The sequence below is a fragment of the Danio rerio genome, chromosome 2 (assembly GCF_049306965.1).
Source record: "Danio rerio strain Tuebingen ecotype United States chromosome 2, GRCz12tu, whole genome shotgun sequence".
Taxonomy (NCBI): Eukaryota; Metazoa; Chordata; class Actinopteri; order Cypriniformes; family Danionidae; genus Danio; species Danio rerio.
In genome coordinates this window covers 2,645,054-2,654,759 of record NC_133177.1, presented here as the reverse complement: position 1 = coordinate 2,654,759, position 9,706 = coordinate 2,645,054, and the positions used below count along the sequence as shown (strand labels likewise).

Here is a 9,706-nt window from a genome sequence, read left to right as displayed (position 1 = left end):
ATAATTTCGGGGATCAAACACTTGCAAATACACAAGTGATCAGAGAGCATTTTTTACGAGCCCTGCAGCAGTGTGTTAAAAAACTCTCGGAACCGCCGACTGTCAAGTGGGCTTCAGTTTTTGTTTATGGTTCATGTTTTCAGTTCACACCTTTAATTGCAATGTCTTTTATTCTAAAGTGCATTCTCGTTTGTAGTCTAGTTCACTGTTTCCTGCCTCTCATCTTGCTGTTTCCTGCCTTGCTTTCCTTCAGGTGTTGTTTGGCAACTAATTAGTTCAATCCTCCACTCTTTCCAGACAAGACGTGTGTAACAAATGTCCACTAAAGGTAACCTGAAGTAAAACTAGACTACTAGTGGAAAGTTTCTTATTGTTGTTGTTGAAATACATCTCAAATGCTCAATAATGTTTAAGCAGAAATGATAAAGTTGGTAGAAGTGAATACTGAAGGTACTGAATGGAGGAGTGAGGTCGTAAAAGCCTTGCATTTAAGAAACAGAATTGAAAATCAATATTATATTTCACCAAAAGCCAGTGCAACTACTGAAGAAATGTGCTCAACAGATTGACTTCTAGAAAAAAAAACACAAGCAGCAAAGTTCTGAACTAAATTAAGCTTATAAAAGCTCAAACTTCAGTAAAGAGAGCATCAGGGGAGAGCAGAGCACTAATCTTTGGCTTTCTCACTTTGTGTGTATTACAGGCAAACAACAAAGGTGAATGGTGTTTAAGTGAATGTATGTAGTGCATGATGTTTTAAACATGAGCTTCAGAAAACAAAGCGCTATTAAGGACGGCATCGGGAATCTTAACACTTATGTGCTGTTGGGGATGTTTGTTAAACAATATAACAATAATAATAATAATAATTATAATAATTATAATAATAATAATTTAACAACAATTATTAATTTTATTTATTTATTTATTTATTTATTTATTTTTCTGAACAGGTACAGCTATGTAGTGTTTTGGTAATGTAATGTAATGTAAATGTAATGTGTATTTATATAGCGCATTTATTGTGTATGGCCTTACACCCAAAGCGCTTCACAATCATGAGGGGGGGTCTCTTCACACCACCACCAGTGTGCAGCATCCACTTGGATGATGCGACGGCTGCCACAGGACAACGGCGCCAGTGCGCTCACCACACACCAGCTACAGGTGGAGTGGAGGGACAGTGATAGAGCCAGTTCGGTGGAGAGGGGATGATTGGGAGGTCATGATCGAATGGGCCGATAGAGGGACTTTGGCCAGGACACCGGGGTTACACCCCTGCTCTTTCACGAGAAGTGCCATGGGATTTTTAATGACCACAGAGAGTCAGGACCTCGGTTTAACGTCTCATCCGAAAGACGGCGCCCACTGACAGTGTAGTGTCCCCTTCACTTTTACTGGGGCATTAGGACTCATTAGGTTGAGCGCCCCCTGCTGGCCTCACTAACACCACTTCCAACAGCAACCTAGTGTTCCCTAGTGGTCTCCCATCCAGGTACTAACCAGGCTCAGCCCTGCTTAGCTTCAGTGAGTAACCGCTCTTGGGCTGCAGGGTGATATGGCTGTGACAATAACCAAGGTAATAGCCAAAAATCTATTGTGTGAGTCAAAATGGATGATTTCTATTTTATACCAAATGTCATAAGAATATTAAGTAAATAATATGATCCATGTTTTGTTACTTTTATATGATACATATATCAAAACTTAATAATCTGCATTGCTAAGCACTTAGTCAACTTCATAGGTGACTTTTTCTTAGCATTTAGCATCCTTAAAGTCCAATCTTTCCTAATGTACATCAATGAAACGTGTACTTTTCAGCTTTCATGTGATGTAGAAATCTCAGTTTACACTTATGACTGGTTTAGTGATGCGTAATCACATTTTGATTCATCACATTGCCGTTGTACAAATCTTATTAATAATGCTAATGTTGTTTTCTTGGTTGTGATTATTATAAATATTGATGAATAAACTTACCCAGACTACACGCATACGTCTCTAAGATATCTTGTAGAGAAGGCTTTCTCGATTTACAAATTCTCAAATAGTCATTGTGCATTTATTCAAAATAATAATCATCTAAAAAGACACCATGAAGACTTTCAGCAGGAAATACACATCACTCCACAGTGTACAGTCGGGATGCTTTGTGTTCCCCACAAGTGTTTTTCTTTCTTGACTTTCTTTCTGTGCCAACAATACATGACTGCTTCAGCGGCACTGGCTGTTTCTCAATTCAAACACACAGAATAGACTCGTCACAGAATGGCCTTGCCGATGTACCATAAGAGGACAAACTTTGGACACAAGAGGACTCGAGTGAGAATTTAGAAGTGCTCTTGTTGCTCAACTGACTGTCTTCGCTTACTGTACTGTAGGAAGATGGACAGCACTAGGCAATGCTCAATAAATAAAATATTAGATCACAAGTCACATGACAGCTGATTATTTTTGCTATCCCTCGGCTTGTGTTTACAGGTCTACCAATTCATACTTCAGGCACTCATTCATAAAACACAGTAGGCAATGATTGCATATTAAAGAGCCCTTAGTGTGCATTATCCGCTTGTTAAGTGTGACGTCACGCGAAGAGGCTTCCGAGTCCAAGCGCTCTATTCAACTGAATGGGGAGACTCATGAAATGGTGATAATAAACGTTTACAAAGCGATTTAATGCTTTCGAAAATCACAATCGCAGTATATATGTCCGTGCCTAATATCCAGAAAGTGATTCTTTTTTTATAAATTGTAAAATTTTTGGTATTTGTTATGCAGCAAGCCCATAGATTGTTTTCTACACTATGACTTTATGTAAAATTAACTTCAATGTGTGATAGGAATAAAACGTGATCATAAACGATTGATTTCTCCACTCAAATGAATGGCGGCTTGGACCCGGAAACAGTATACATGCGTCACAAACACGTCACCACTTAACAAGCGGACAGAAGGTCATGTTTTGGTTTTTGTTGGTCTCGAGCAACAGGCTGATATACATGCAATGTCGAAAAACACTTTTATTGTCTTATAATATTCAGTTGTTCCAAAACAGGGATTAAAATTGTTACGCCTATTACACCGCTTCAGCTTCAACGCTTGACAGAGGGTGTTTCTGAAGTTATGGCAATTGGCATAGCAGCATTAGCCAATAGCTGTGTTTCCACTATCGCACCTAAAGTGAGCGAGCCAGGGCCAGTCGCGTTTCCACTGTCACTTCCGGGGCCTAATCGGGCCAAAGCGGGGCTTTCTCGGCGCCTACGGCCAGCCTTTTTCGGCCCGCCGAATACCTTGTAACAATATTGCGTTTTAGTTTGAAAACGCATATGTTTTGCTATGGTTACGCCATCCGTCCACATTACGCCGGAGTTTTCTGGCCGAAAACAGAGCCTTTTGGAAACGCTGGAGAGGCTGTTTTCATTCTGAAACGCTGCTGCTCAGTCTCAGTGTGGATGAGGAATAACGGAGACATCTGAAAACGGAGGCGGGGCTGCTGAGATTCACTACCTGATTGGTGCTTTTGTTTCATTGCGTATCCTTCCCTTATTCGTCAAGCCTCTATCACATGACTATAACACATGGCTTTAACGCTACCGGAAGTACTGTAAACAACAACATGGACACAGAAATGGGAGCGTTGTTTGCACTATTGTCTGTTTTAGGCGCCATTGTGCAGTTATTCATTTGTTACGTTTAGTAACAACTCGACCTCGTCGTCTGTCCACAAAAATACCTCTCTTGCTTTCTTTGCCATCGCGTTCATCGTTCAACCGGCGTTTGTTGACTAACAATCATCAAATGCCGAGCGAGTCACATGCTTTCTGTTTATACTACAATGCGCATGCCCAGAGTGCGCGAATGGTCACGTGATATACATTTTTGGAGGCGTAGTGTGGACGGAGTTATGTTCAGAGACGCTTGGTGAAACGCTAGTGTGGTCGCGGATCGTTTTTTATCTAAAACGCCGTTTTAAAACTACAACACACTAGTGAAAACGGGCCCTGAGTGTGATGCTAATCTGCAGTGATTGGTCCGATAACAGTTTGTTGTGATTGGTCGACTGCATTCAGTGTGAGACGGAACCACGCCCACCACAGTTATAAAGCAGCAAGAGTACAAGTGTGAGCAGTGTGCGACTTTTATGTTGACGATTGTGGGGGGGGGGGGGGGGGGGGGGGGACTTCAAAAAGTCCCTTTGGAATGAACCGCCAACTGTTCCAGCATATGTTTTACACAGCGCATGCTCTTTTAGCTGCAACCCATCACTGGGAAACATCCATACACTCTCATTAACACGGACGATTTAGCTTACCCAGTCCACCTATTGTACAGCGCATGTCTTTGCGCTTGCGGGGGAAACCCACGCCAACACGGGGAGAACATGCAAACTCCACACAGAAATACCAACTGACCCAGCTGAGGCTCAAACCAGAGACCTTCTTGCTGTGAGGTATCAAAACCACCCACTTTGCCACCGCGCCGCCCAACAGGATCTCTTTCTGAAGGTCTGTACGTGTGAAAGAGGCGATTGTTAAGAGTTCCCCAGCCTAATGCATCTGTAAATATCTGTTTTCCTTGGGAGCGACAGCATTTAGTTTATTCAAGAGTTACAAGAACACACACTAAACCAGGGGTGCACAAACTCGGCCCTGGAAAGTTTAGTTCCAACCCCAACCAGACAGAGCTGCGCAAGCTAATCAAGCTTATACTCGGCTTTCTAGAAACATCCTTGTGTTGGAGCAATTCGGAGCCGAAATCTGCAGGACACTGGCCCTCCAGGACTGAGTTTGGACACCCCTACACTAGACTCATGTTCCAAAGTGGTACATGAGCTTTTAGCCACAGCTGAAGTGGACAGCTGACACACTGTCCAATGTGCAGTTTCAGCTCAAGCGTTCTTTAAAAACACTTCAAAGAGAGGGTTTTCCTTATTTTAGTGACAAGCAGGCACCGAGAATGCTCCAGTAAGAGAATTGAGATGCATGTCCATGAGTATGCTGGAGCCATTTTCTTTAGCATATTGATCGGAAGACCCAAACCCTGGAGGTTGTTGATGATCATACCTTTGTGGTTGTTCATCATGCTCTGTGAATGAGCCAGTACCACCAAATGGTCGAGAATGTGCACTCCGATCAGCTCAAGAGGGAAAAGGCCTACCTTCATACATAAGGATGGCCATAAAGCTAAAGACAGGCCTATAGGGAAGGTCTTGGAAAGCTCGCCTCAGAAAGTGCATGATTTAAAAACGTAAGCCGTAGCCCACTATGAGGGCACAGTGGTTCAGACATTGGTAAAATGTCTAAGTTCTGTGATAAAAGTTGAAGTTTTATGAATGAAAACTGTCATAAAACTATTTCATCCCTGACTTGCAGCATCTTGCAGACGCAGACTGATAGATGGAGCTAGAAACAGCCCTCGCTCTTCGCTCTTGTTGAAATGCTGGATCGAGCAAGATAGTTCAATCTCATATTTTCCTGGGTCAAGGAGGTGCTGTAGAGATGTTTGTCACAACACGTTGCTTAACAGGATCTGTATATTGACATATTTGTCCATCACAGAAGGACAAGCAGCCTTGTGAGAGTGTGAAATGTCAGGCAGTTCTAAAAGCGCAAGAACGTATACTGTATGTGTGTCCTCACTGATGCAATTATCGAGCGTTATCCTTTTAGCTGCATTAGATGGAAAGTCGGTCTTGTAGGCCATCTTTAGTCAACAATACGCAGCATCTTCCAGTATACTATCACATACTGCTGTTTCAATCTTCGCATTCTTTCCAAGACGGAAGATCTTCAACATATTCGCACAGCTTTGTTCTGCAGACTCCACTTGGCCACTGGAGTGAAACATGAGTATTATAACGACACAATCCCATGTGAGTCTAAATAACATTTAATCTAAACAGGGATCACACTAGTCATTATTGAAGAAACCGATTTAAAACTGTAAACAAAAATTAAAGCCTAGCCAATAACAACAGTTATGGATCCAGATCAGTCTCAAAAATAATACATTTACAAAATGAAATATACACATCCACAATACAATTTACATTTATAAAATCCAGTTCTTAAATTCAAAACACGATTCAAAAATACACGTCTAATTTGTAAATTTAACAAATGATTCGTAAATACACAAATCCATTTCATAAGTTCAAAACACGATTTGTAAATACCCAAATCCAGTTTGTAAGTTCACACGATTCAAAAATATGGAAATCCAATTAGTAAAATCAAATTATGATTAAAAAATACACAAATCCAATTCATAAGTTCAAAACACGATTCGTAAATACACAAATCCAGTTCGTAAGTCAAAACATGATTAGAAAATACACAAATCCAATTAGTAAGTTCAAAACACGATTCGTAAATACCCAAATCCAATTTGTAAGTTCAAAACATGATTCAAAAATATACAAATTCAATTAGTAAGTCTAAAATATAATACAAAAATACACATCCAATTCGTAAATTCCAAACACGATTTGTAAATACACAAATACAGTTTGTAAGTTCAAAACACAACTCGTAAATGCAAAAATCCAATTTGTAAATTCAAAACATGATTCAATAATACACAAATCCAATTTGTAAGTTCAAAACACAATTCGTAAATAAACAATAAATTTGTAAGTTCAAAACATGATTCAAAAATACACAAATCCAATTTGTAAGTTCAAAACATGATTCAAAAATATACAAATTCAATTAGTAAGTCTAAAATATAATACAAAAATACACATCCAATTCGTAAATTCCAAACACGATTTGTAAATACACAAATACAGTTTGTAAGTTCAAAACACAACTCGTAAATGCAAAAATCCAATTTGTAAATTCAAAACATGATTCAATAATACACAAATCCAATTTGTAAGTTCAAAACACAATTCGTAAATAAACAATAAATTTGTAAGTTCAAAACATGATTCAAAAATACACAAATCCAATTCGTAAATTCAAAACACGATTCGTAAATACACATCCAATTTGTAAATTCAAAACAAATTTCAATAATACACATGCGATTCATAGGTTCAAAACACGATTCGTAAAATACACAAATACAATTCGTAAGTTCAAAACACGATTCAAAAATACACAAATCCAATTCTTAAATTTAAAACACGATTCGTAAATACACAAATCCAATTTTTTAATTTAAAACACGATTCGTAAATACACAAATCCTACTCTTAAGTTTAAATGGTTGTTGGTGTGGTAGATAGAGGATATAAGTGAAAACCGGGGGGTGAGTTGGTGTTAGATTTTAGGCTGGGGTCAGTTAGATCTCGTGGACATAAGTGAAGATTGGGGTGGAGGGTGTGGTTGAGTGTCGCGGATGTAAATGAAGAGCTCGGGGGGTCTTGGTTTGTCGCGGACGTAAGTGAAGGCTGGGGGGCAGGGAATGGGACCCTAATAATAACTCTGGGGTTATAACTCCTTTAGAAGATTTGGATTTTAAAGTTATAAATTTATTTATATTGAAATTCTAGTTAACACTAGTAAAGTAACGTAACAGTAAATAAAGTATTTCGATTTCTGTCCAGTATACAAACATAACGATTAAATAATTTATTCGGAAAGTACAGGACTCCCCTCTAGTGGTCAGATGTGGAAATTCATTCAGTGCAGTGCATTATGGGTATTGTCTTGCTATGGTGTGTACATCAGTTGTGCCTCGTTATTGTGGTGCATTGTGGGATGGATTGAGTTCACCTTAGACTGTCCACTATGATTTCGGACATCATGACAAATGGCTGCTCCCTCAAATAGTACACTATTAAAAGGTATAGGGGGCGATTTTGGACACAGCTCAGGTCTCATTGAAGCCCAGGCTATTAAGAGATGATTGTGAACTGTGAAGACCGAAGTGAAGTCAGCTATGTGTAGCAATTCTAGAGACCCACAGAAATGAATAACGGATTGTTTTAAGAGATGCGAATTGGACTCAGATTAGTAGTGTTAGTCTTCTGCATGTAATGATAGTGTGTTGCTAGATGACAACAGGAATGAAAAGCACTGAAAGGGTGTTGTGTAAAGCTAACAATGTGAGCAGATAATGAAAATAAGAAGTATACTTGACAGTGTCCTTGCTCTGTGGAGTGACAAAGGAGTCGCAGGTCTTTATCCGAGTCTGTCTCACAAGGAGCATGGACTTGACAGCTAAACATCTCTGCGGAGAGCAAACATACACCTTAATGGTGGTTGGATTAATGCAGACTCCTACAATGATTAAGAGATTAACCCAACAGGCACCTCAACAGTGCAACCCAGGCTCATTCTGATTACGTACCCAACGCAATCTCACGGCAATTCGTAACGTTTTGATTTAGTGGTTAATTCATATGAATTCGTACAATCTAATTTGTACAATTTAGAATGATTTGCTCATCACCCAATGAGGGTTGAGGTTAGGGGTGGGGTTGGGTGCCACGCCTCCTTATTAAAATCGTACATTTTCATATGACTGAATTCGTTTGAATTAGCCACTAAACGGACATAACGTAAAATTCTTACATTTCCTTGTGAGATCAGGCTGACGTACCCCTGTATACATTTCTGGAGAGCGGCAAATATGTCCCAGGAGCTACATTTTTTTGGCAGTTTTTGTTTTCGTGAACCCACAAGAGGCTGCTATGTACGCTTTTTCAGATCTCCAATTTCTCTCGAGTGCCATTTAGCCTGCTCTTCTCACGTAAATCCATTGCTGCTGACTGACTGACTGACTAAGCGATTGACTGGCCCACCCTCCTCCTCCACTAAACCCAACCAATAGTGTTTTCAAAAGCACCAATCGACCCGCCCAACGCCTTTCCTAAACCCAACCAGCAGTGTTTTCAAAAGCTTACCTGATTTTTACCATGTTTTCAGATTTGACCACATTCTTACCCCGTTATTTACTTGTTTATTTTATTTTTTGCCTTTTGTTTTTGTTTTACCTGCTTTCTGGAACAGTTCTTCACCAGACTTGAACCCAGTTGATGCGGTCAACTCCTCTTTGCGGCGAGCTACTTGACAAACTGGTAACAGGGGAAAAGCGGTCCACACAGAGGTAAGTGGTCAGCTGGTAGCACGGAAAAAACAGAAGTTGTCTGCAGTGTCATACTTCCCCGTAGTGTTTTTTTTTTAATTAAATGTAGCCTTATGTAGCTCTGACTACGTTATTTTCGCTCTCCAGAAATGTATTTATGTGTACATATTCACAATGTGCCTGTGTTGGTTGTAACTTTGGTCATCAGCAAGCTAATTCAGATTAATTTAGTTTATTGTTCTGAAAATTACGTCTTTAATTCATGCAATGTCAGTAGATTTACTTGCAAAACCTTTCACTGCCATTGGTGTTTTGTAATCCAGGGCCAAGACATATTAGCTTCTGATGCATGATGAAAATGCAATGTTAAATGCATCATGAGTTTGCATTTGGATACACAATCCAATTATTAATTTATGAACCACCAACTTATCCATTTGTGTAATTACAAATTGTTTTTTTATTTTTTTATTTACGAATCGGATTTGTGTATTTACAAACCAAGCTTTGAATTGACTAATTTAATTTGTGTATTTACGAATCAGTCTTTGAATTTACGAATTGGATTTGTGTATTTACGAATCGTGTTTTGAATTGACGAATGGGATTTGTGTGTTTACGAATCGTGTTTTGAATTGACGAATGGGATTTGTGTAATTACGAATCG

At 39.4% G+C, this 9,706-nt stretch overlaps 1 protein-coding gene across 1 annotated transcript in view; it reads left to right on the top strand.

Annotated features, from left to right (window-relative positions):
• Positions 1-251: 251 nt before the first annotated feature.
• pth1r (parathyroid hormone 1 receptor) overlaps positions 252-9,706 on the top strand; it is a 206,736-nt gene continuing 197,281 nt past the window's right edge. Inside the window, exons 1-2 of the mRNA XM_073912036.1 lie at positions 252-328; positions 8,964-9,060. The gene's annotated coding sequence lies outside the window, so the exon portion shown is untranslated. The remainder of the gene's footprint in view (positions 329-8,963; positions 9,061-9,706) is intronic.